We start from the raw sequence: 27669 nt of genomic DNA on the forward strand, positions 1-27669 counted from the left end.
TTATTCTTCCACAAGCTACTTCAATGTATCTACTTTTAATTCGTGGAGGATTTCATGAGGTGCACTGGATTCTGGATTTTTGCATTGAACTTCCCACGGAATTGTTTTATCTCATAAGAACTTTTTTGTATAAGCAGTGTATTTTATATTTCATCATGCAACTTCCCTGTGTCTGTTTTTATTTCGTCCTAGTCTTTGATCCAGTACAATGGACACTGTACTTCCACCGACATTGCTCTACCTGCTAATATTTGTTCTGTCTAAAAGTGGTCATTTATTCTCGCACAAGCCACTTCAGTGTATCTGCTTTTAATTCTTGGAGGATTTCATACAGTGTAATCGATACTGGATTTTGGTGTTGAACATCCGACAGCATTGTTCTCTCTGCTAAGAACTTTTTCGTCTAAGTGGGGTGTTTTATTCTTCCTCATGCAACTTCAGTGTATCTGCTTTTATTTCATCGTGGTGTTTGATCCGGTTCAATGGAAACTGTACTTCCACCGACATTGCTCTATCTGCTAGATTGGTTCTGCGAAAACGTGGTTTTTGTTCTTCCACAAGCAAATTCAATATATATGCTTTTACTTCCTCGAGGTCTCTCATCCAGTATAATGGAGACTGGTTTTTTCATTGAACATCCCACCGCATTGTTCTGTCTGCTTACTTTTCTTGTGTCAACGTGGTTTTCTTCTTCCACATGCAACTACATTTTATCATCTTTTATTTCATCGAGGTCTGTCAACCTTTATAACGGAGCTAGTACTTCCACCGACATTGCCCTATGTGCTAAGATTTGTTCTGTCTAAACGTGGTCATTTATACTTCCACATGCAACTTCAATGTATCTGCCTATTCTTCTTTTAGGTCTTTCATCCAGTACAATGGAGATTGGATATTGGTGTTGAACTTCCGACGGCATTGTTCTATCTGGTAAGATTCCTTTTGTGTAAAGGTGGTTTTCTTCTTCCACATGCAACTTCAGCGTATCTGCTTTTATTTCATCGTGTTTTTGATCCAGTACAAAGGAGACTGTACTTTCACCGACATTGCTTTATCTGCTAATATTGGTTCTGTATAAACATGGTTTTTCTTCTTCCACAAGCATCTTCTATGTATCTGCTTTTACTTCTTGGAAGACTTCATTCAGGGTAATGGATACTGAATTTTGATGTTGAACATCCTACAGCATTATTCTGTCTGCTAAGAACTCTTTTGTCAAAGCGGGGTATTTTATTCTTCCTCATGGTATCTCATTGTATCTGCTTTTATTTCATCGTAATCTTTGATCCAGAACAACGGAGACTGTGCTTCCACCGACATTGCTTTATCTGCTAATATTTGCTCTTTCTAAACGTGGTCATTGATCCTTCCATAAGCAACTTCATTGTATCAGCTTTTACTTATAGGAGTATTACCTCCAGTGTAATGGATAGTGGATTTTGGTGTTGAATATCCTCTGGCATTGTTCTATCAGACAAGAACTTTTTTGTCTAAGCGCGGTATTGTGTTCTTCCTCACGCAACTTCAGTGTATCTGCTTTTTTTTCATTGTGGTCTTTGATCAAGTACAAAGGAGACTGTACTTAACAGACTTTGCGCTATCTTCTAGATTGGTACTACGTAAACGTGGTTTTTGTTCTTCCTCAATCAACTTCAATATATCTGCTTTTACTTCTTCGAAGTGTTTCATCCAGTAAAATGGATACTGGATTTTGGTGTTGAACTTCCCATGGCATTGTTCCATCTGGGTATGTTTCTTCTGTGTAAAGGGGGTTTTCTTCTTTCACATGCAACTTCAGTGTATCTGCTTTTTTTCATCATGGTCTTTGACCCAGTACAAAGGAGATTGTACTTACACCCACATTGCTCTATCTGCTAAGAATTGTTAAGGGTAATGATGTCTTTAATCTTCCACGTGCAATTTCAATGTATCTGCTTTTCTTTTCAAGGTCTTTCATCCACTATAATGGAGAATGGATTTTGGCATTAAACTACCCATGGCATTTTTCTATGTGGTAAGATTTCTTCTGTGTGAAGGTGGTTTTCTTCTTCCACATGCAACTTCAGTGTATCTGCTTTTATTACATCGTGGTCTTTGATCCAGTACAACGGAGTCTGTACTTCCACCGACATTGCTCTATCTGCAAGACTGGTTCTGTGTAAATGTGGTTTTCATTCTTCTACAAGCAACTTCAATGTATCTGCCTTACTTCTTGGAGGATTTCATCCCATGTAATGGATACTGGAGTTTGGTGTTGAACATCCTACAGCATTGTTCTCACTGCTAAGAACTTTTTCGTGTAAGCAGGGTATTTTATTCTTTCTCATGCAACTTCAGTGTATTTTCTATGATTTCATCCTAGTCCTTCATCCAGAACAACGGAGACTGTGCTTCCACCGACATTGCTCTATCTGCTAAGATTTGTTCTGTGTAAACTTGGTTTTTATTCTTCCACATGCAACTTCACTTTATCAGCTTTTATTTCATCGAGGTCTGTGATCCTGTATATCGGAGACAGTACCTCCACCGAGATTACTCTATCTGCTAAGATTTGTTCTGTCCAAACGTCGTCATTTATTCTTCCACAAGCAACTTCCATGCATCTGCTTTTAATTCTCCGAGGATTTCATTCAGTGTACTGGATACTGGATTTTTACATTAAATTTCCCATGGTATTGTTCTATCTCCTAAGAACTTTTTTTGTATAAATGGTGTATTTTACACTTCCAAATGCAACTTCAGTGTATCTGCTTTCATTTCATCATAGTCTTTGATCCAGTACAATGGACACTGTACTTCCAACGACATTGCTGTATTTGCTAAGATTGGTTCTGTGTAATCGTGGTTTTTATTCTTCCAAAAGCAACTTCAGTGTATCTGCTTTTCCTTCTGGGAGGATTTCATACAGGGTAATGGATACTAGATTTTAATGTTGAACGTCCTACAGCATTGTTGTCTCTGCTAAGAACTTTTCGTCTAAGCAGGGTATTTTATTCTTTCCTATGCAAGTTCAGTGCATCTGCTTTTGTTTCATCGTGATATTCAATCCAGTTCCATGAAGACTGTACTTCCACCGACATTGCTCTAACTGCTAGATTGGTTTTGCTAAACGTGGTTATTGTTTTACCTCAAGCAACTTCAATATACTGCTTTGACTTCTTCGAGGTCTTTCATCCAGTATAATGGAGAATGGTTTTTTTCGTTGAACATCCCAGGGCATTGTTCTGTATGCTAAAATTTGTTCTGTGTAAACATGGTTTTCTTCTTCCACATGCAGCTACATTTTATCACCTTTTATTTCATGGAGATCTCTCAATCTGTTTAACGGAGCCTGTACTTCCACTGACATTGCTCTATCTACTAAGATTTGGTCTGTCTAAACGTGGTCATTTATTCTTCCACATGCAACTTCAATGTATCTGCTTTTACTTCTTGGAGGTTATCATCCAGTAGAATGGATACTGAATTTTGGTGCTGGACATCCTACAGCATTGTTCTCTCTGCTAAGAACTTTTTCATCTAAGGGGGATATTTTATTCTTCCTCCTGCTCTTCAATGTATCTGCTTTTATTCGATCGTGGTGTTTGATCCAGTACAACGGAGACTGTACTTCCACCAACATTGCTCTCTCTTCTAAGATTAGTTCTGTGTAAATGTGTTTTTTTTACTTATTTTTTTATTGTAATTAATAAAAGGGTTACATGATATTTGCCAGATAGAAGGTGCATTAATTAACATATATTGATACCCTTTCACATGTCTTGGTCCCCATTACCCTTTCCTTCGCCCTCCCATCTTGGTTTTCCCCCCTTCCCTATCCAATTTCAAATAAGCAAATACAAATATCCAGTATATCAGATAACAAAGTGAGATACTGTAACAATATGAGATAACCACGGGACAGCAAAGAGATGAGAGTTAACAAAGTCCATTGAGGACAACAATCATTCATTGTATGGTTTTTCTTTCAATATCCTGGCGGTCTTTTCAATTAGCTTCATTGTATATGGCCTTATTTATCAAGGTTTTGCTCTATTGCAGACCTCTGCTAGTAGAACCCAAAATTTCTACTGATTATGACAAATGAGGGGAACCATTGAGCCTAATTTCCTTTGAGTCTGGCTTACTTCAGTTAATATGATTTTTTCTAAGTCATTCCATTTCCTAACAAATTGGGCGATGTTGTTTTGTCTGACAGCAGCATAGAATTACAATTTTGTACAAATACCACAAATTGTTGATCCACTCATCAACTGAGGGACATCTGGGTTGGTTCCATATCTTTGCTGTGGTGAATAATGCTGCAATGAACATTGTTGTGGTAGTGGATTTAGTATGCCCTAGTTTCTGGATGGTTGGGTAAATGCCAAGTAGTGGAATTGCTGGGTCATAGGGGAGCTCTATGTTTAGCCTTCTGAGGCACTGCCATATTGCTTTCCATAGTGGTTGAATGAGTTTGCACTCCCACCAACAGTGTAGTAGGGATCCCTCCTGGCCACATCCCCTCCAGTATCTGTTGTTATTCATTTTCCTGATCCTAGCCATTCTAACTGGAGGGAGGTGGAATTTTAGAGTTCTTTTTTTCCAGTTTTTTTATTGTAATTAATAAAAGAGTTACATGATATTTGCAAGATAGAAGGTGCATTAATTTACACATATTGATACTCTATCACATGTCTTGTTCCCCATTTACCCTCCCCTCCACACCCCCTGTCTTGGTTTTCCCCCCTTCCCTATCCAATTTCAAATAACCAAATACAAATAAATCCAACACATCAGATAACAAAGTGAGGTACTGTAACAATGTGAGATAACCAATGGACAGCAAGAGAGATAAGAGATAAAATAGTACATTAAGGACAGCAATCATTCATTTTATGGCTTTTGTTTCAATATCCTGGAAGGTTTTTCAATTAGCTTCATACTATATATCCTTATATATCAAGGTTTTGCTCTATTGCAGATCTCTGCTAGTAGAGCCCAAGGTTTCTACTGAGAGTTGTTTTCATTTGTATTTCTTTTATGATCAGAGATGTTGAACATTTCTCCATGTGTCTATGGGCCATTTTTGTTTCTTCTTCAGAGAAGACTCTCTTTAAGACTTTGGCCCATTTTTTAATGGATGGTTGTTACTTTGGGGATTACTTTGGAGTGATTCAATTTTTTGAGCTGTTGATATATTTTAGATAGGAGGCCTTTGTCTGTTGTTTGGTTGGTGAAGATCTTCTCCCACTCTGTAGGCTACCTAATTAATTTACTAGCTATATCCTTTGCCATACAAAAGCTCTGCAGTTTAATGCAGTCCCACTTATCCAGACTTTCTTATTTGCTGTGATTCTTGGTCCTTATTAAGAAAGTTTCGACCTGTGCTAAGGAGTCCTAGAGTATATCCTATTCCTTCTTGTAAAGTTTTCAGTGTGTCAGCTTTTACCTCCAGCTCTTTGATCCATTTGGAGTTAATTCAAGTGCAGGGTGACAAAGAAGGATCCAACTTTAGTTTTCTGCAGGTGCTTAACCAGTTCTGCCAGCACGACTTGTTGAAGAGGCTGTCTCTCTTCCATTCTAGTTTTATGGCTCCCTTGTCAAAGATTAGGTGAGTCTGTGGTTTAATATCTGGCTCCTCAGTTCTATTCCATTGGTCTTCAGGCCTGTTCTTGTGCCAGTAACAATCTGTTTTGATAATTATAGCTCTGTAATAGAGTCTAAAGTTTGGAATTGAAATGCCTCTGGCACTGTTCTTTCTGTTAAGAAGTGTTTTTGCTATACGGGCTCTTTTATTATTCCATATGAAATTTTGGATTGCCTCTTCTATTTCTTTAAAGAATGCCATTGGGATGTTGATGGGTATTGCTTTGAATTTGTATATAGCCCTTGGCAAGATTGTCATTTTCACAATGTTGATTCTTCCAATCCAGGAGCATGGGAGAATTTTCCATTTCCTTAGTTCTGCTTTACTTTCAAAGTTTTCATCAAAAGGTCCTTTACATTCTTAGTTAAGCTAAATCCTAGGTACTTTGTTTTCTTTGAGGCTATTGTGAAAGGAGTTGCTTTCCTGATCATTGCCTCATTCCTCTCACTGTTGGCGTAGAGGAAGGCAGATGATTTTTGAGGGTTAATTTTATAGCCTGCTACCGTTCCAAAGTTTTGAATGAGCTCAAGGAGTTTGGGAGTAGAGTCTATAGGATTCTTTAAATACAGAATCATGTCGTCTGCAAGGAGGGATAATTTTACTTCCTCTTTCCCTATTTGGATCCCCTTTATGCTTGCTTCTTGCCTTATTGCACTGGCTAGGAATTCTCATACTATGTTAAAGAGGAGCGGAGAGAGTGGGCATCCTTGTCTCATTCCTGATTTTAGAGGGAATGGCTTTAGATTTTCACCATTAAGTGTGATGCTAGTTGTGGGTTTGTCATACACAGCGTTTATTATATTGAGGAATGTTCCATGGATTCCTAGTTTCTCCAGAACTTTTAACATAAAGGGGTGTTGTATTTTGTCAAATGCCTTTTCTACATCTATTGAGACAATCATGTGATTTTTGTCCTTGCTTCTGTTGACGTGTTGAATTCTGTTAATTAATTTGCATATGTTGAACCAGCTTTGCCTCCTTATGAGGAATCCTGTTTGATTATAATGTATAATTTTTTCTTTTTTTAATATATTTTTATTGTAATGAGTAGAAGGGTTACATGATATTTGCCTGATAGAAGGTGCATTAATTCATATACATTGATTCCCTTCCACCTGTCTTGGTCCCCTTTTCCCTCCCCCCCCAACCCCACTCCTCATCTTGTTTTCCCCCGTTCCCAATCCAATTTCAAATAACCAAATACAAATATATCTGATATATCAGGTAACAAAGTGAGATACTGTAAAAATATGAGAATACCAAGGGACAACAAAAGAGATGAGAGATAACATGGCAGCTTAAGGACAACAATCTTCATTATATGGCTTTTGTTTCTATATACAAGAGATCCAGTTTGATCATAATGCATAATTTTTTGATAAGTTTTTGTAGACGGTTGGCCAGTATTGTGTTCAGTAGTTTTGCATCGATGTTCATCAAAGAAATAGGTCTATCCCCACCTCTCGCCCAAAGCCGCGGAAAGCCGCACCAGACCAAGCTGCGAAAAGCGGCTTGAGCTGACACCGGCTCCACGCGGGGAAAGCGGGGGCGGACACGGGCTCTAATCCACGACAAGCGGCGGCAGTGGAGGGCACCAGGCTGGGAACCCAACGGCTGCAGAAACCAGCACAGAACCGGCCAGCGAACGGCAGAAGCAGTGGAACCCAGACCCAGAACCAGACAGCAAGCAGCGGGACCCAGACGCAGAACACAGGCTGCGGCAGAGACCCGAGGGGAGTGAAAGACTCCCCACCACCGTGGAACATCCGCACATGGACGCAGAGGCGTGAGTAATACAGCGCATCCCCAAACACATTGGGAAAGCGGAGCGGGTGCCAAGCAATAGAACTTAACTCAGACCCCAACACCCCGCCCCGAGAAAGACTGGCGGGAGCAGGGGGACAAGGAATTTAGAATCCTGTCCCTCCCCTCAACAGCCCCCTCCCTCAGGCCATTGACTGGAGATTGACAGGCGGGCTACCCATAAGACCCAGCACCCCACCAAGGGAGGCGGGGCTGTCCCAACTCCCACCTGCCCAACGGGCTCAACCCCCAGCCCTCTGACTGGAGACTGACAAGCGGGCGGACCCTAAGACTCAGCACCCCACCAGGGGAGGCAGAGCTGTCCCAGCTCCCACCCGCCCACCAGGCTCCTCACCCAGGCCACTGGATCTGGAGAGTGGAGGGCTTTGAGACCCTGCCTTACAAAAGTGGGTAGGCGGTGCGGGTAAATAGGAGCCAGCATCTGCCCCCCCTCAATTCTCGAGCGGGGCATCCTCCAGCTGGAAACCCTGAGCAAGACACCACCGAGGGCCGCCCCCACAGTCACAGACTCTGACAAAGCAGTGGAAACACAGCAGGGATCTGAAGGGCAGACCAGCAGCCAAGCTCCCCTTCTGAGAACCAAAAAGGCGCCGCTCTGCCCTTGGAGCCCACGCCCCCAGCTGGGCCCCGCCCCTGGGAACAGAGGGGCCTCCTGCTGGTCCTGCTGAGAGGTCCTGCAACTCTCAATCCCCAGACCCTTGGCTTGGGGCCGCCCCTGGAAGTAGCACAGGAAAACGTCCGCCAACCACGCTCAGACAGAAGCTCGCAGATCCATCCCATGGTCCACAGTGAGGCCACTGGTTGGGCTAAGAGCTAGTCGCGCAGCAACACAGAAGTTTTATTCTAATACTTTCCAAATACTCTACCTACTTACCCCCTGACCTCTCTCATTCTATTTTTCTATCTCTGGACCACTGCTCCTCTTTCAACCCTTATACTGCATGGATCTACACTTGATGGCTGTTGAGCAACATTGTATATCTAGGTGTTTAATTATCCTCTAGGCTCAGAGGGACTTAAAGACAATAGAGATTGGATTGAGAGGCTTATTGTTTTGAATATAAATTGCTTATCAGTGAAAAATTAGAGTAGTCGGTAACTGCACGAAAAGAAAGAGTGATAACACCAATCAAAACTCGTGAACATCTAGAGTCTGCCAGCTACAGAGGTCTAGGTTGGTTACATCTGAAAAACTATAATCGTGTTTAGTATTAATCTTGCTCCCATTTTCAAATGGGCAGAACAAGAAACTCAAGAAAAATGTCAAATCAAGAAACAACACCTCCCACCTCCCCCACCCAATGTAAACAGCCAATGGAACAGTCACTGGCAAGCCTAGAGGAGAGTCTTCCAAGTGCTGTACAAATGCAATTGATAAACATCATTAATGAAAAATGTGAAAATATAAAGAAAGAGATAAGGGAGGAAGCCATAGCTGAACAAGAGGAAACCATAAACAAGGTGATAAGTGAAAAAGGAGCCATAAAGGAAGCCATAATAAAGGCTGTTCAAAGAAAGATGGATGAATTCATAGAATCCACAAATAAAAAGGTGACCGAACTCCAGCAAATGTTCAAAGAAAATAAAGCTACTGAGCTAACCACTCAAATGGAAATCAAGGAGCTAAAGGAATCCATACATGATCTAAAAGAAGAGATGCAAGGCATCAAAAATGAGCAATTAGTAGCAAGGGAGATGAAAAATAAAGTAGATAGCTTTGATAGCAGGTTAGACAATGCAGAGGAAAGAATTTCCAGGGCTGAAGATAATTTAGTTATTATAGAGAAAGAACAGAAAATGAGTCAATCCAAATCTAGGAAATATGAGAGAGCGCTTCAGGAGGTCCAAGATACAATTAGGAAGCCTAATTTAAGGCTAATTGGTATTGAGGAGGGTCTGGAGAAAGAGGTCAATGGTATTGGAAATATACTTCAGGGAATCATCTCAGAGAATTTCCCAAATATCCAGAAGGGCAGACCCATCCAGATACAAGAAGCTTTTAGAACCCCAAACAGACCTGACCAGAAAAGAACATCTCACCGCCACATCGTAATCCGAACTGGATCAGTAGAAACCAAAAAAAGGATCCTAAAGGCAGCCAGGGAAAAGGGTTCAGTAACCTATAAAGGAAAACCAATCAGAATCACCCCAGATTACTCAGCAGAGACCATGCAAGCAAGAAGTGACTGGAAGCATATATGTCATGCCCTTAAGTCAAACAACTACCAACCAAGAATACTGTACCCAGCTAAGCTCTCATTCATACCGGAGGGAACAATAAAAACATTCCATTCCAGGGAAAAGCTGCAACAATATGTCGCAACAAAACCAACACTACAGAGAATTCTGCAAGATGTTCTATACATAGAAAACGAAAATAAAGGCAATATAGGGAAAGAAATGGCACCTAAACAGCATACCACCTAAGGACCACAAGAACTGTCAAGACACAGGTCCAAATAAAAGCTTTTAAAAATGGTAGGACCTAATAAATATCTCTCAATCCTAACTCTCAATATCAATGGACTCAACTCTCCAATTAAACGGCATAGGCTGTCTAGTTGAATCAAAAAGCAAGAGCCATCGTTCTGCTGTCTTCAACAGACACATCTTACCCAAAAAAACAAGCATCTTTTGAAACTGAGAGGTTGGAATAAACTCTATCAAGCTAACGGCCCCCATAAACAGGCTGGAGTTGCCATCCTCATATCAGATAAAATAGATTTCAAACCAAAATTAGTAAGAAAAGACAAAGAAGTTTACTACATACTACTAAAGGGATCTTTCCTCCAGGAAGACATAACGATCCTAAATATTTACACACCCAATCCCGAAGCTCCAAACTTCATCAAGCAAACTTTACTTACACTGAAACCATACAGAGATTGAAATACAGTGATTGTCGGTGACTTTAACACACCACTCTCACCTATGGACAGATCAACAAGGCAAAAACTCAACAGAGAAACCTTAGAACTGAACAGCTATATAGACCAACTAGATCTAACAGACATCTGCAGAATATTCCACCCAGCAACAACACAATATACGTTTTTCTCAGCAGCACATGGAACATTTTCCAAAATGGATCACATCTTAGGCCATAAAACAAACCTGGACAGATTCAGAAACACAGAAATTATTCCATGCACACTCACAGACCACAAAGGCATCAAACTTGAACTGAACACACACCTCCACCAAAGAAAACCCTGTACCTCATGGAGACTGAACAACATATTGTTGAACCACCAATGGGTCATTGAAGAGATCAGAACAGAAATCCAACAGTTTATGAAATTTAACAGTAAGGAGCACACAAAATACCAACTCCTTTGGGACACAGCAAAGGCAGTACTCAGAGGAAAATTTATAGCGCTGAGTGCCTACAACAACAAGTTGGAAAAATTGCAAACCAACAAGTTAATGTCCCACCTTAAGTTCCTGGAGAAAGAGCAACAAAGCAACCCTAATCCCAGTAGAAGAAAGCAAATAATTAAAATCAAAGCAGAATTAAATGATTTGGAATCCAAAAAAACTATAGAAAGAATCAACAAAACAAGGAGTTGGTTCTTTGAAAGAATTAATAAAATTGACAAGCCCTTAGCAAATCTTACCAAAAAAAGAAGAGAGCATATCGAAATAAACAAAATCGCAGATGAAAATGGTAATATCACGACAGAAATTACCAAGATCCAGAATATCATGAGGGAATAATTCTCAAACCTCTATGCCAACAAATTTGAGAACCTAGAAGAAATGGATGAATTCCTAGCCAATATTAACATACCCACACTGAACCAAGAAGAACTAAGCCAACTCAACAGGCCTATTTCAAGCTCTGAAATAGAAATGGCAATTAGAGAACTTCCACCTAAGAAAAGCCCAAGGCCAGATGGATTCACAGCTGAATTCTATAAGGTCTTCAAAGCAGAGCTCACACCAATACTCCTCAAGCTCTTCAACGAAATTGAAAATGAAGGTTCCTTACCAAACTCATTCTATGAAGCCAGTATAACCCTCATCCCCAAACCAGATGAGATTCATCAAAGAAAGAGAACTATAGACCTATATCTTTGATGAACATCGATGCAAAACTTCTCAACAAAATACTGGCCAACCGTCTACAACAACTCATCAAAAAATTATACATTATGATCAAACTGGATTCATCACAGGGAGGCAAAGCTGGTTCAACATATGCAAATCAATTAATATAATTCAACACATCAACAGGAGCAAAGACAAAAATCACATGATTGTCTCAATAGATGCGGAAAAGGCATTTGACAAGATCCAACACCCCTTCATGTTAAAAGCTCTGGAGAAACTAGAAATCCATGGAACATTCCTTAATGTAATAAAGGCTGTGTATGAGAAACCTACTGCTAGTATTACACTTAATGGTGAAAATCTATGCCATTCCCTCTAAAATCAGGAACGAGAAAAGGATGCCCACTCTCTCCACTACTCTTTAACATAGTACTAGAATTCCTAGCCAGTGCAATAAGGCAAGATTCAAGCATAAAGGAGATCCAAGTAGGGAAAGAGGAAATAAAACTATCCCTCTTTGCAGATGACATGATTCTGTATTTAAAGAATCCTATAGACTCTACTCCCAAGCTCTTTGAGCTGATCCAAAGCTTTGGAAGAGTAGCAGGCTATAAAATCAACCCTCAAAAAACAACTGCCTTCCTTTATGCCAACAGTGAGAGGAACGAGGCAATAATCAGGAAAGAAACCCCTTTCACAATAGCCTCAAAGAAAATAAAGTACCTAGGAATTAGCTTAACTAAGAATGTAAAGGACCTTTTTGACGAAAACTTCAAAACCCTAAAAAAGGAAATTAAAGCAGAACTAAGGAAATGGAAAAACCTCCCATGCTCCTGGATTGGAAGAATCAATATTGTGAAAATGACAATCTTGCCAAGAGCTATCTACAAATTCAATGCACTACCCATCAACATCCCAATGTCATTCTTTAAAGAAATAGAAGAGGCAATCCAAAATTTCATATGGAATAATAAAAGACCCTGTATAGCAAAAACACTCCTTAGCAGAAAGAACAGCGCTGGAGGAATATCAATTCCAAACTTTAGACTCTATTACAGAGCTATAATCCTCAAAACAGCTTGGTACTGGCACAGGAACAGGCCTGAAGACCAATGGAATAGAACTGAGGACCCAGATATTAAACCACAGACCTATGGCCACCTAATCTTTGACAAGGGAGCCAAAAAAATAGAATGGAAGAAAGACAGCCTCTTCAACAAGTTGTGCTGGCAGAACTAGTTAAGCACCTGCAGAAAACTAAATCTGGATCCTTCTTTGTCACCTTGCACTAGAATTAACTCCAAATGGATCAAAGACCTGGAGGTAAAAGCTGACACACTGAAAAGTTTACAGGAAGGAATAGGAGATACACTAGGCCTCCTTGGCACAGGTCGAAACTTCCTTAATAAGGACCAAGAATCACAACAAATCAGAGAAAGGCTGGATAAGTGGGACTGCATTAAACTGCAGAGCTTTTGTATGGCAAAGGACATAGCTAGTAAACTAATCAGGAAGCCTACAGAGTGGGAGAAGATCTTCACCAACCAAACAACGGACAAAGGCCTCATATCTAAAATATATCAACAACTCAAAAAATTGAATCACTCCAAAACTAACCTCCAAAGTAACAACCATCCCATTAAAAAATGGGCCAAAGACTTAAAGAGAGTCTTCTCTGAAGAAGAAACAAAAATGGCCTATAGACACATGAAGAAATGCTCAACATCTCTGGTCATAAAAGAAATGCAAATCAAAACAACTCTAAGATTCCACCTCACTCCAGCTAGAATGGCCAGGATCAGGAAAACGAATGACAACAGATGCTGGAGGGGAAGTGGCCAGGAGGGATCACTACTACACTGTTGGTGGGAGTGCAAACTCGTCCAACCACTATGGAAAGCAGTGTGGCAGTGCCTCAAAAGGCTAAACATAGAACTCCCCTATGACCCAGCAATTCCACTACTTGGCATTTACCCAACCATCCAGAAACAAGGACATACTAAACCCACTAGCACAACAATGTTCATTGCAGCACTATTCACCATAGCAAAGATATGGAACCAACCTAGATGTCCCTCAGTTGATGAGTGGATCTACAAGTTGTGGTATTTGTACACAATGGAATTCTATGCTGCTGTCAAAAAGAATGACATCGCCCCATTTGTTAGGAAATGGAAAGACTTAGAAAAAATCATATTAAGTGAAGTAAGCCAGACTCAAAGGAACTTAGGCTCAATGGTTTCCCTCATTCGTCATAATCAGTAGAAACCTTGGGCTCTACTAGCAGGGATTTGCAATAGAGCAAAATCTTGATACATAAGGACATATAATGTGAAGCTAATTAAAAGGACCTCCAGGATAGTGAAACAAAAGCCATATAATGAATGATTGTTGTCTTTAATGTACTATGTTGTCTCTCATCTCCTTTGCTGTCCGTTGTTATCTCATATTGGTATAGTATCTCACTTTGTTATCTAATATATTGAATTTATTTGTATTTGGATATTTGAAATTTGATAGGGAAGGGGGGAAAACCAAGACCGGTGGGGGGTGGGGGGGGAGGGAAATGGGTACCAAGACATGTGAAAGGGTATCAATGCATGTGAATTAACGCACCTTCTATCTGGCAAATATCATGTAACACTTTTACTAATTACAATAAAGTAAAAAATAAAAGAAAATAAAAATAAATATATGGGCTCGAAGTAAAAAAAAAAAGAAATAGGTCTATAGTTCTCTTTGTTTGATGAATCTCTGTCTGGTTTTGGGATGAGGGTTTTACGGGCTTCATAGAATGAGTTTGGTAAAGAACCTTCATTTTCAATTTCATTGAAGTGCTTGAGAAGTATTGGTGTGAGCTCTACTTTGAAGACCTTATAGAATTCAGCTGTGAATCCATCTGGTCCTGGGCTTTTCTTAGGTGGAAGTCCTCTTATTGCCATTTCTCTTTCAGATCTTTTAATAGGTCTGCTTATTTGGGTTAGTTCTTCTTGGTTCAGTGTGGGTATGTTAATATTGTCTAGGAATTCATCCATTTCTTCTAGATTCTCAAATTTGTTGGCATAAAGGTTTGAGAAGTATTCCCTCATGATCTTGGAAATTTCTGTCTTGTAATTTCCTACAGCATTGTTCTCTCTGCTAAGAACTTTTTGCGTAAGCAGGTATTGCATTCTTCCACATGCAACATCAAAGTATCTGCTTTTACTTCTTCGAGGACTTCCTTCCAGTATAATGGAGACTGGATATCGTTGTTCAACTTCCTACGGCATTGTTCTACCTGCTAAGATCTTTTTTGTCTAAGCCAGGTGTTTTATTCCTCCTCATGCTACTTCAGGGTATCTGCTTTTGTTTCGTCGTGGTCTTTGATCCAGTACAATGAAGACTGTACTTCCACCGACATTGCTCTATCTGCTAAGATTTGTTCTGTGTAAACATGGTTTTCTTCTTCCACATGCTACTTCATTTTATCCGCTTTTATTTCATCGAGGTCTGTGAGCCTGTATAACGGAGACAGTACTTCCACCGACATTGCTCTATCTGCTAAGATTTGTTCTGTGTAAATGTGGTCATTTATTACTCCACGAGCAACTTCAAAGTATCTGCTTTTAATTCGTAGAGGATTTCATCCAGTGTAATGGATACTGGATTTTGGTGTTGAACATCCTACAGCATTGTTCTCTTTGCTAAGAACTTTTTCGTCTAAGCTGGATATTTCATTCTTCCTCATGCAAATTCAGTGTATCTGCTTTTATTTCAACGTAGTCTTTGATCCAGTACAATGGAGATTTGGCTTCCATCGACCTTGCTCTCTCTGCTAAGATTGGTTCTGTGTAAACGTGGTTTCTATTCTGCTACAATCAGCTTCAATATATCTGCTTTGCTTCTTTGAGGATTTCATCCAGTGTAATGGATACTGTATTTTGGTGTTAAACAACCTACAGCATTATTCTGTCTGCTAAAAACTTTTTCGTATAAGCGGTGTATTTTATTCTTCGTCGTGCAACTTCTGTGTATCTGATTTTATTTCATCATGTTCTTTAATCCATTACAACGGAGACTGTACTTCCACCAACATTGCTGTATCTCCTATGATTGGTTCTGTGCAAACATGGTTTTTATTCTTCCAGAAGCAACTTCAATGTATATGCATTTAATTCTTGAAGAATTAAATCCAATGTAATAGAGACTGGATTTTGGCGTTGATCTTCCTAAGGCATTGTTCTATCTGACAAGAACTCTGTTGTCTAAGTAGGGTATTGTATAGTTCCTCATGCAACTTCAGTGTATCTGCTTTTTTTTCATCGTGGTCTTTGAACCAGTACAAAGGAGACTGTACTTACAACGACATTGCTCTAACTGCTAAGAATTGTTAAGTGTAATAAGGTCTTTGTTCTTCCACATGCAACTTAAATGTATCTGCTTTTCATTTTCGAGGTCTTTCATCATTGAACTTCCCACGGCATTGATCTATCTGGTAAGATTTCTTCTTTGTAAAGTTGGGTTTCTTTTTCCACATGCAACTTCGGTGTATCTGATTTTTTTCATCGTGGTCTTTGATCGAGTACAACGGAGATTGTACTTCCACCAACATTGCTCTATCTGCTGACCTTGGTACTGTGTAAACGTGGCTTTTATTCTTCCACGTGCAACTTCAGTGTATCTGCTTTTATTTCTTGGAGGATTTCATACAGTGCAATGGATACTGGATTTTGGTGTTCAACCTCCTACAGCATTGTTCTCTCTGCTAAGTACTTTTTCGTATCAGGGGGATAATTTATTCTTCCTCCTGCTACTTCAGTGCATCTGCTTTTATTTGATCGTGGTGTTTGATCCAGTAAAATGGACACTGTACTTCCACCAGCATTGCTCAATCTGCTAAGATTGGTTCTGTGTAAACGTGGTTTTTTACTTCCACAAGCAACTTCAATATACTGCTGTTACTTCTATAAGGTCTTTCATCCAATACAATCAGGTCTGTTTTTTTTTTCGTTGAACATCCCATGGCATTGTTTTGTGTGCTAAGATTTATTCTGTGTAAACGTGGTTTTCTTCTTCCATATGCGATTAATTTTTTAAGCTTTTTTTTATATCGAGATCTGTCAACCTGTGTAACGGAGCCTGTACTTCCATTGACATTGCTCTATCTGCTAAGATTTGTTCTGTGTAAACAGGGTCATTTATTCTTCCCCAAGCACCTTCTTTGTATCTGCTTTTAATTCTTGGAAGATTTCATGCAGTGTATTGGATGCTAGATTTTTGCCTTGAACGCCCACGGCATTGTTTTATCTCCTAAGACCTTTTGTGTATAAGCGATGTATTTTCCACTTCCACATGCAACTTCAGTGTATCTGCTTTCATTTCATCCTAGTCTTTGATCCAGTACAAAGGACACGATACTTCCACCGATATTGCTCTATCTGCTAAGATTGGTTCTGTGTAATCGTGGTTTTTATTCTTCCACAAGTAACTTCAGTGTATCTGCTTTTACTTCTTGGAGGATTTCATGCAGTGCAATGGATATTGGATTTTGGTGTTGAACATCCTACAGCATTGTTCTCTCTGCTAAGAACTTTTTCATCTGAGCGTGGTATTTTATTCTTCCTCATGCAAGTTCAGTGTATCTGCTTTTGTTTCACCATGGTGTTTGATCCAGTACAACGGAGACTGTACTTCCACTGACATTGCTCTATCTGCTATGATTTATTTTGTCTAAACGTGGTCATTTATTCTTCCACATGTAACTTCAATGTATCTGCTTTTCCTTCTTCGAGGTATTTCATCCAGTATATTGGAGAATGCTGTTATTTCATCGTGGTCTGTGATAGAGTACAAGGGACTGTACTTGCACCGACATTGCTCTGTCTGCTAAGATTTGTTCTGTGTAAACCTGGTTTCCTTCTTCGAATGTCAGTTCATATTAGCAGCTTTTATTTCCTTGTGGTCTGTGATCCTGTATATCGGAGGCAGTACTTCCTCCGATATGCTCTATCTGCTAAGATTTGTTCTGTCTAAACGTGGTCATTTATTCCTCCACAAGCAACTTCTAAATATCTGCTTTTAATTCTTGGAGGATTTCATCCAGTGTACTGGATACTTTATTTTGCGTTGAACTTCCCACGGCATTGTTCTATCTCCTAAGAACTTTTTTGTATAAGCGGTGTATTTTATACTTCCACATGCAACTTCAGTGTATCTGATTTTATTTCATCCTAGGCTTTGATCATGGAAATTTGACACTGTAATTCCACAGGCAATGCTCTATCCACTAAGACAAGTGTCCTCGCTCTTTTTCACTTTGGATTTAATAACTGCATATTAAGGATACCATGCGCCTTTTGTTCCTTAGGTCTTGACTTGTCTCACTCAGCATGATTCGCGCTAGATTCATCTACTTCCCTGCGAATGCCATTATTTTATCTTGTCTGTTGGATATGTAGAATTCCATTGTGTATATATACCACATTTTCTGTATCCATTCATCTGCAGTAGGGCATCTGGGTTGTTTCCATTGCCTGGCTATTGTGAATAGTGCAGAGATGAACATATATGAGCAGGTGTCTTTATAATATCCTCGGTCATGCTGGTCAGGATAGATGCCCAGAAGTGGTATAGCGGGATCATAGGGAAGGTCTATTTTCAGTTCTTTAAGGAACCTCCACACTGCTTTCCAGAGTGGCTGAACTAGTTTACAATCCCACCAGCAGTGCAGTAGGGTTCCTTTTACTCCACAACCCCGCCAGAAATTGTCATTGTCTGAGTTCAAAATCTTGGCCATTCTTGTTGGGGTAAGGTGGTATCTTAGGGTTGTTTTTATTTGCATTTCCTTTATGACCATAGATGATGAACATTTTCTCATATGTTTTTCTGCCATTTTAATCTCTTCTTCTGATAGGCCTGTCTTTAGTTCCCTTGCCCATTTAGTGAATGGTTTATTGGGTTTTTGGGGGATTAGTTTCTTGAGTTCCCTGTAGATACTGGATATGAAGCATTTTTCAGATGTATTGTTGGTGAATATCTCTTCCCAGTTGATTGGCTGTCTCTCTACTTTTGCAACTATGTTTTTATGTGTACAGAAACTTTTTATTTTTAGGTGGTCCCATTCATGGAGTCTCTCTCCGATCTCTTGTGACGCCGGGATTCTGTTCAGGAATCTGTTGCCTGTGCCTATGAGTTCCAGTGTCCCTCCTACATTATCATGTAGGAATTTCACGGTTTCCAGTCTGACGTTGAGGTCTTTGATCCACTTTGAGTTAATGCTTGTGCATGGCGAAAGGCCATGAGATTTTTATACTTTCACAAGCAACGTGTTTCTGCTTTTACTTCTCGGAGGATTTCATCCAGAGTAATGGATACAGGATTTGGTATTGAACATCATACAGCATTGTTCTCTCTGCTAAGAACTTTTTCGTCTTAGGGGGTATTTTAATCTTCCTGATGCAAGTTCAGTGTATCTGCTTTTATTTCATCGTGGTCTTAGATCCAGTACAAAGGATACTGTACTTACAAAGACAGTGCTCTATCTGCTAAGTATTGTTAAGTGTAATGATGTCTTCATTCTTCCACATGCAACTTCAATGTATCTGCTTTTCTTCTTTGAGGTCTTTCATCCAGTATTTTGGAGACTGGATTTTTGCCTTTAACTTCCCACGGCATTGTTCTATCTGGTAGGATTTCTTCTGTGTAAACGTGGTATTCTTCCTTAACATGCAGCTTCAGTGTATCTGTTTTTATTTCATCGTCGTGTTTGATCCAGTACAATAGAGCCAGTACTTCCTCGGACATTGCTCTATCTGCTAAGATTGTTTCTGTCAAAACGTGGAGTTTATTCTTCCACAAGAAACCACAATGTATCTGCATTTAGTCTTGGAGGATTAAATCTAGTGTAATGGCTACGGGACATTGGCGTTGAACTTCCTACGGCATTGTTTTATCTGCTAAGAACTTTTCTGTATATGCGGTGTATTTTATACTTCCACATGCAAATTCAGTGTATCTGTTTTTATTTCATCGTAGTCTTTGATCCAGTTCAATGGACAATGTATTTCCTCCAACATTGTTCTATCTTTTAAGATTTGTTCTGTCTTAATGTGGTCATAGATTCTTCCACAAGCAAGTTCAATATGTCTGGTATTAATTCTTGGAGGATTTCATCCAGTGTAATGGATACTGGATTTGGGCGTTGAACTTCTTCCTGTATTGTTCTATATGCTAAGAACTTTTTGTCTAAGCGTGTTATTGTATTCTTCGTCATGCAACTTCAGTGTATCTGCTTATATTTCATCGTGGTCTTTGCTCCACTACAAATGGTACTGTAGTTACACCGATATTGCCCTATCCGCTTTGAATTGTTAATTGTAAAGGAGGTATTTATTCTTCTACTTCAATATATCTGCTTTTATTTCTTCATGGTCTTTCATCCATTATAATGGAGACTGCATTTTTGCGTTGAACTTCCCACCACATTGTTCTATCTCGTAAGATTCCTTCTGTGAAAAAGGAGATTTCTTCTTCCACATGCATCTTTAATGTATCTGCTTTTATTTCATCGTGGTCTTTGATCCATTACAACGGAGACTGGGTTTTGGCGATGAAGTCCCACGGCATTGTTCTATCTGGTAGGATTTCTTCTGTGTAAAAGTGGTTTTCTTCTTGTACTTGTAACTTCTGTGTATCTGCTTTTTTCATCTTGGTGTTTGATACAGTATAATGGAGACTGTACTTCCACCAACAACGCTCTCTCGGCTAATATTTGCTCTGTCTAAACGTGGTCATTTATCCTTCCATAAGCAACTTAAATGTATCAGCTTTTACTACTTGGAGTATTTCATCCAGTGTAATGGATACTGGATTTTGGTTTTGAACATCCTACAGCATTGTTCTCTGCTAAGAACTTTTTTGTGTAGCGGGTATTATATTCTTCCGCATGCAACTTCAATGTATCAGCTTTTACTTCTTGGAGCATTTCATCCAGTGTAATGGGTACTGGATTTTGGCGTTTAACTTCCTACGGTATAGTTTTAACTGCTAAGAACATTTTTGTGTAAGTGGGGTATTTTATTCTTCCTCTTGCTACTTCAGTGTATCTGCTTATTTCATCGTGGTCTTTGATCCAGTACAATAGAGACTGTAATTTCACCGACATTGCTCTATCTGCTAAGATTTGTTCTCTGTAAAAGTGGTTTTCTTCTTCCACATGCAACTTCATTTTAGCAGCTTTTATTTCATCGAGGTCTGTCATCCTGTATAACGGAGACAGTACTTCCACCGACATTGCTCTATCTGCTAAGATTGGGTCTGTGTAAACATGGTCATTTATCTTTCCACAGCCAACTTCAATATATCAGCTTTTACTTCTTGGAGTATTTCATCTTGTGAAAAGGATACTGTTTTTTTGCCTTGAACTTCACACGGCATCGTTTATCTCCTAAGGACTTTTTTGTATAAGAGGTGTATATTATACTCCCACATGCAACTTCAGAGTATCAGCTTTTATTTCATCGTGGTGTTTGATGCAGTACAACGGAGACTGTACTTCCAGCGATATTGCTCTATCTGCCAAGATTGGATATGTGCAAAGCTGGTTTTTTACTTCCACTAGCAACTTCTATGTATCTGCTTTTATTTCTTGGAGGATTTAATCCAGCGTAATGGATACTGGATTTTGGTGTTGAACATCCTACAGCATTGTTCTCTCTGCTAAGAACTTTTTCTTCGAAGGGGATATTTTCTTCTTCCACATGCCACTTCAGTGTATCTGATTTTATTTCATCATAGTCTTTGGTCCCGGACTATGGAGACTGTGCTTCCACCGACATTGCTCTATCTGCTAAGATTTGCTCTATCTAAACGTGGTCATTTATCTTTGCACAAGCAACTTCAATGTATCAGCTTTTCCTGCTTGGAGTATTTCATCCATTGTAATGGATACTGGATTTTGTCTTTTAACTTCCTTCACCATTGTTCTATCTGATAAGAACGTCTTTAAGCAGCGTTTTTATTCTTCCTCTTGCTACTTCAGTGTATCTGCTTTTATTTGATTGTGGTGTTTGATGCAGTACAACAGACACTGTACTTCCACCTACATTCCTCTATCTGCTAAGATTGGTTTTGTGTAAATGTGGTTTTTTAATTCCACAAGCAACTTCAATGTATCTGCTTTTAGTACTTGGAGGATTTCATTCAGTGTAATGGATACTGGATTTTGGTGTTGAACATCCTACAGCATTGTTCTCTTTTCATTGTTCTCAGCTTTTATATCATCGAGGTTTATGACCCGGTATAAGGCAGACTGTTCTTCCACCGAGATTGCTCTATCTGCTAAGATTTGTTCTGTCTAAACGTGGTCCTTTATTCTTCCCCAAGCTACTTCTGTGAATCTGATTTTAATTCTTGGAGATTTACATCCAGTGAATTGGATACTGGATTTATGCCTACAGCATTGTTCTCTGTGCTAAGATCTTTTTCCTCTAAGTGGGGTATTTGATTCTTCCTCATGCAACTTCTATGTATCTGCTTTCATGTCATCGTGGTCTTTGATCCAGTATAAAGGAGAGTGTACTTACACTGACCGTGCTCTATCTCCTAAGATTTGCTCTGTCTAAACTTGGTCATTTATCTATCCACAAGGAACATCAATGTATCAGCTTTCCTTCTTGGAGGATTTCATCCATTGTAATGGATACTGGATTTTGTTGATTAACTTCCTTCAGCATTGTTCTATCTGCTAAGAACTTCTTTGTCTACACGGGGTGTTTTATTCTTCCTCTGGCCTGTTCAGTGTATCTGTTTTATTTCATCGTGGTGTTTGATCCAGTACAACGGAGAATGTACTTCTACCCACATTGCTCTATCTGCTAGATTGGTTCTGGGTAAACATGGTTTTTGTTTTTGCACAAGCAACTTCAATACACTGCTTTTACTTCTTCGAGGTCTTTTTTTCAGTATAAATGGAGACTGGTTTTTTCGTTGAACATCCCACGGCATTGCTCTGTCTGTTCAGATTTGTTTTGTGTAAACGTGGTTTTCTTCTTCCACGTGCAACTACATTTTATCAGTTTTTATTTCATGAAGATCTGTCAACATGTATAACTGAACCTGTACTTCCACTGACATTGCTCTATCTGTTAAGATTTGTTCTTTCTAAACGTGGTCATTTATTCTTCCACATGCAACTTCAATATATCTGCTTTTCTTCATCGAGGTCTTTCATCCAGTATAATGAAGACTGGATTTTTGCCTTGAACTTCCCACCGCATTGTTGTATCTGGCAAGAATTCTTCTGTGTAAAAGTGGTTTTCTTCTTCCACATGCAACTTCAGTGCAACTTCTGCTAAGATCTTTTTCGTCTAAGTTGCTTCACATGCAACTTCTGCTAAGATCTTTTTCATCTAAGTGGGGTATTTGAGTCTTCCTCATGCAACTTCTACGTATCTGCTTTTATGTCATCGTGGTATTTGATCCAGTAAAACGGAGACTGTACTTCCAACGACATTGCTCTATCTGCTAAGATTGGTTCTGTGTAAACGTGTTTTTTGTTCTACCACAAGCAACTTCATTGTATGTGCTTTTCCTTCTTGGAGGATTTCATCCAGTGTAAAGGATACTGAATTTTTGTGTTGAACTTCCATGGGTTTGTTTTATCTCCTAACAACTTTTTTGTATAAGAGGTGTATTTTATACGTCCCCATGCAAATTCAGTGTACCTGCTTTTATTTCATCCTATTCTTTCATCCAGGACAATGGACACTGCACTTCCACAGACATTCCTCTATCTGCTAAGATTGGTTCTGTGTAAACGTGGTTTTCATTCTTCCACAAGCAACTTAAATGTATCTGCTTTTACGCCTTGAAGTATTTCATACACTGTAATGGATACTGGATTTTGGGGTTAAACGTCCTAGAGCATTTTTCTATTTACTAAGAACCTTTTCAACTAAGCGAGGTATTTTACGCTTCCTCATGCAACTTCAGTGTATCTGCTTTTATTTCATGGTGGTCTTTGATACAGTAGAAGGGGATTGTACTTTCACCGACATTGCTCTGTCTGCTAAGATTTGTTCTGTGTAAACGAGGTTTTTTTTTTCTCACCATGAAACTTCATTTTAGCAGCTTTTATTTCATCAATGTCTGTGATACTGTATAAAGGAGACAGAACTTCCACCAACATTCCTCTAACTGCTAAGATTTGTTCTGTGTAAACGTGGTCAATCATTCTTCCACAAGCAACTTCAATGTATCTGCTGTCATTCTTGGAGGATTTCATCCAGTGTACTAGATACTGGATTTTGCGGTGAAGTTCCCATGGCATTGTTTTATTTCCTAACAACTTCTTGTGTATAATCGGTGCATTTTATACTTCCTCATGCAACTTCAGTGTATCTGCTTTATTTCATCCTAGTCTTTGATCCAGTTCAATGGACACCGTACTTCCACCGACATTACTCTATCAGGTAAATGTGGTTCTATGCAAACGTGATTTTTATTCTTCCACAGGCAAATTCAATGTATCTGCTTTTACTTCTTGGAGTATTTCATACAGTGTAATGGATACTGGATTTTGGCGTTGAACATCCGACAGCACTGCTCTCTCTGCTAAAAAATTTTCGTCTAAGCGGGCTATTTTATTCTTCCTCATGCAACTTCAGGGAATCTGCTTTTATTTCACCCTAGTCTTTGATCCAGTACAACGGAGACTTCCCATATGAATGTAACCCCCAACAGTTCCCTGATTATCCATCTGGATGTAACACCTGGCAGTTCCCTGATTTGAAGAAGGAATATAAGCCTTGAGCTGTAAATAAATGGGGCTGCAGTCTTTACCTGGCCGGCAGACCTCCCAGACCCCATGTGTTTGTCTCTCTTCTATTTTTTCAGTCTCTGTCCCTTATTTCTGGAACACCAATTTGCTGCCGGTAGTCCCCGGCAAGTGGCGCCTGAACAGGGACCCTAAAAACCTGGGAGACAGCTGGAGGACCCCGCTGTGGTGAGTGATGAGTCATAGGATTATTAAGACAGTGAGAGAGTGGGAGAATGTATAGTCGGGAGTAAAAAATTATGAGTCAAGATGTCCACAGCTATAAGTGCCAGTCCTAAGGAACTTACTTGAAGCAGAACGCGGATGGAACAGGGGCAGCTTGAGAGCTTCCAACAGTTTGTCGAGGAGGCATGCCCGCGGTTTCCAGAGGAGGGAACCCTAAATTTAGAAACCTGGCTGAGGATACGGAAAGCAATTCAAGGTTATTATAGTGTATATGACCCTGAAAAGACCCCAGCAGAGGCTATTACTTTATGGAATTTAGTAAATGAATGCTTAGATCTTCCACATCAGAATTACGAACTTAATCTTGAATTAAAGAACCCTTCTGAGAAACCAGAGGCTGAACCTTATGCCCCAGCCCGGGAGAGTTTAAATGAGATTTGGAGAAGGGAACAGCCAGTAGATATTGAGTATAAGATTTCAGGTTTGGATAACAGGAAGGAAACATAGGATGAGGACCGGCTGGCTTCGGTGGAGGAGAAGTTAAGAGAAGTCCTCCATCTACTATCTAAGACGGGGATAGTGCCGAGATCCCCCCCCAGAAGGAATTCAGGTTTGGATAACAGGAAAGAAGTGATGAGGACCTGCTGGGTACGGTGGAGGAGAAGTTAAGAGTAATCCTCCATCTACTATGTAAGACAGGGATAGAGCAGAGTTTCCCCCCACCTCCAGAAGCAGGAAATAGATATGAACCCCCGGCCACTATCTTGGCCGAATCTAATCCTTACCCCCTATTCCCACTGCCTTCGGCTGCAACCTTGCAGCCTCAACCCCTTCTCAACCCTTATGTGTGTCTAGAGGTCCTAGCAACAAGTGCCTCCTAACAGGCACTACCACCAGGCACAGTAAATTGCAACTAAACCTGTTCAGGCTGCTAAAAGGCATGTAATATCGATCCCACCAGGACACAGAATAGCACAGCTAGTGCTTGTGCCTTTACTTCCCATGGGGACTGCTAATTCCTCTGCCCCAGGTGGACAGAGAGGATTTGGATCCTCTGATATATATTGGGTACAAAGCATAAAACAAGAGAGGCCTAAGATGACTATATTTATAAAAGAAAAGCCCTTTAAAGGAATATTACACACAGGAGCAGATGTGTCTGTGATATCTAAAAGGCATGTGCCAGCCCAATGGCCCCTAACAACCTCTATGACATCCCTATGTGGGACTGGGAGTGCAGCTGACCCACAGCAGAGCAGTGCGATCCTTGCTTGGAGAGACGAGGAAGGGCACTCTGGTCATTTTCAGCCATATGTCCTGGATCATTTGCCAATTAATTTATGGGGTCCTGAGATCATGGAAAAATGGGAGTGTATATGTTTAGTCCTAGTGCTGCAGTTACTAAGCAGCTGATTGATCAAGGCCTCTTCCCCTCTGGGGCACTGTGCTGAGCAGCTCAGGGAGGTCCAGAGCCACTCCAACCCCAGTCTCACCCACCGAGACAAGGATTAGGGTAAAAAATCATTGCAGCTCAGCAGCTGGCACAGAAACAGCTGGATTTGGGGCATGTAACCCCTTGTAACTCTCCATGGAATTCTCCAATTTTTGTTAGGAAGAAAAAATCAGGTAAATAGAGGCTGTTACGAGATCTAAAATAGTAAATGCAACTTTGGAACTGAGGGGGACAATACAGCCCGGCTTGCCTTCACCCATGGCAATCCCAAAGGATACTTCTAAAATTATTATAGATTTGAAAGATTGCTTCTATACTATACCTCTGGTGCCTCAAGACTGAAAGCGTTTTGCCTTCGGCGTCCCCTCTGTTAATTTTAAAGAACCCATGATATGGTATCCTTGGCTTGTGGTTCCACAGGGCATGGCAAATAGCCAGCTTTATGTCAAAGTTTTGTAGCTAGAGCCATTTCTTCCACCCGGGAAAAGTTTTCTTCTGTTTATATTGTTCATTATATGGATGATGTTTTGTTGGCTTGTTCTGACCCTACTGTCGTACGACAAGCCTTTCGACAACTAAAGCAAAATCTGAGCCTCTTTGGCCTCATAATAGCAGCAGAAAAGTTTCAGGAACAACCCCCCTCATTTACATATTTGGGCCTTTTATTAGGCCCTCACTACTTTTAAAGGTAAATATACTTAATCATGCTTTATTGGTTTTAAATTTTTTAAATTTGGATTATATATGTTATCCACTGAACTGCAATTCTGGGGCAAAAGAGAGCAGCGTGCTTTTGCCTTAGTAAAGTGGATGGATCCTCTAACTGGTGTTTGCAAGGGCCGGATCCCATTCTAACATGGGGTTGAGGGCATGTATGTGTTTTTCACAAGGAGAAAATGATGCCCGCTGGCTGCCTGAACGCTGTGTTCGGATTGTGGAGAGTGACAGTGGCCATCCAAGCAGTGACTCACTGAGCCTACACCCCCAACCCTCCAGTGGTGCATCCTTCGACGTGGGAAGGGCCTGAGTTATTTGTGCATGTTAATGGGACTGCTCCTGATCCATTTGTTCAACACGTTAATAGGATCCCCCGGTGTGTCAATCACCAATATTACTGGAACTTCCTCACAGCTAGTAGGCTGGTCAGGAGCCTGTTCTACCCAGCTCCTCCTATCAAAAGAACTTTATGAGCTTTGTTTCTCCTCTTGCTATTATGTAGGGACCTTTTAACATATTCATTAATTCTACGCAATTTACTTTAACAGGCAACAATTGATCTTTAACAAAGTGTATGTGATTGAGATAACAGATTATTTTTGTTAGTTTGTTTTTACCATCCCTCTTCTTAACAACCTTGTTTTGTGAAAGATGCCCAGGTGAAAAGCAGAGGCCTGTGGAGGTAAGTAGAAATCGGCCGATCCCCTGCATGTCTGTGTTTTGTTTTGTGTTAGTATTTTTAAAGGTGCACTGTGGGCCTAAAACAGAGGCCTGGGTGGACAAGGGACGCCTTATCTCCCCTTCTGAGTTTCTTGTTGCTAACAGGGCATGCCTGAGAGTCCCACCAGCAAGACGTGTCTGAATCAAAAAATAGTTGCTTAGTGAACACATTCATCAAGATTCATGTTCTTGTGTTAAGTGTAAGAGTCCAATTTTCTTGTTATATGTCAATGTCTGATTTTGTTTCACAGCCTTTTGTAGGTGTAGTTAGGATGGCTTCCATTTGCCAGCTAC

Source organism: Megascapheus bottae, chromosome 7, assembly GCF_031878675.1.
Source record: "Megascapheus bottae isolate mThoBot1 chromosome 7, mThoBot2.hap1, whole genome shotgun sequence".
Lineage (NCBI taxonomy): Eukaryota > Metazoa > Chordata > Mammalia > Rodentia > Geomyidae > Megascapheus > Megascapheus bottae.